At 39.7% G+C, this 1,150-nt stretch overlaps 1 protein-coding gene across 1 annotated transcript in view; it reads right to left on the reverse strand.

Annotated features, from left to right (window-relative positions):
* Positions 1-1,150, reverse strand: part of LOC109471107 (exportin-1-like) — a 19,174-nt gene that overhangs the window by 13,738 nt on the left and 4,286 nt on the right. The gene's annotated exons all lie outside the window — the stretch shown is intronic.

A 1,150-nucleotide genomic window follows, 5' to 3' on the forward strand; every position in this document is an offset into this window, starting at 1 on the left:
AATATTCTGGCAGACCATAATAGTTGTCCTGGTCCCTCGAATTTTGGAGCGAAACTTCCCACGTGTCCTTCAGACATGAAACAAACACGGACTCTGGTAGCAAGATTCCACGGTGTTTTTGACACGTGATTTAAGGTAAGTATTGGGCATGGGGAAGCGTGATGATGGATGGTCACATGGGAGTCAGTATTTTTACAAACTGAAAGTTGAAACTCTGGAAGAAGTTTGGTGATCATTGGTCACTGTAACTTGTAAGTGGTATGGTAACATAATATCAGTGATGGGATCTGTCATTTCTCAGGTTTTGAATTCTTGGGATAGATTTCAGGACCAAATTTGAAATCAATGCAATACTTCTCAATATTTTTGTTTTTACGTTTACAATCTCCTTTTTTCATAAAAATGTAATGTTCAATCAGATGACCTTTTATCCACATAAAAAAAACTGCATAGGTTTACACCAACCCTTAGGGATTTTTGAATAATGTATTACTTTAAATAGTAGGTCAAGGGACAGATTGGCTTATTAGCCAAAGATGACTTTCATCAAGGAGGTTAAAGTTTGCTTTGATGGTGAACTCTGGGACTTTCTTTGCAATCTCAGCACAGTGTTGCTAGTGATGCAAGGCTCATGCAATATTGGGCCTGCAATATCACAAATCCCCTACTCAGTAGATCTCTCCATTTAACAATCTGAAGGGATTTCAGGATCTCTAATAGTTTCTAATGACTGAATAGTTTCTAAGAATGATAGTTGGATGATTGAACTCTGTGTCAAGGTGACATGAAGGTAACAACTGTCAATTTGTGTTTTCACCTATATATCCAATATTATCCATACAGTCAGTATACTTCACCGGAGTTACTCCTTACATCTGTGACAATGGAAATGCAACAAGCTGTAGAAAAGGACAATGTAACTATTGAAGAAGGAGATGGTGAGAAGGGTGTTCAAATTGTGCTATCTGCAGAAGGACAGAAAATGCACCAGTTTACAATCAGGACCCTCAGTAGCCTTGTGGATGGAGCATCAGGGACCCAAGAACAAACAGGATTTGAATGTTTAGATCCCCAGTTCACGCAGAGTTCACTACCAGCTGCCAGCAGCTCAGTACCAGAGCTTGGAGCTACGTCTGTTTGACCACCACCC

The sequence above is a fragment of the Branchiostoma belcheri genome, unplaced genomic scaffold (genome assembly GCF_001625305.1).
Source record: "Branchiostoma belcheri isolate BF01 breed outbred unplaced genomic scaffold, Haploidv18h27 scaffold24, whole genome shotgun sequence".
In the NCBI taxonomy this organism is placed as follows: domain Eukaryota; kingdom Metazoa; phylum Chordata; class Leptocardii; order Amphioxiformes; family Branchiostomatidae; genus Branchiostoma; species Branchiostoma belcheri.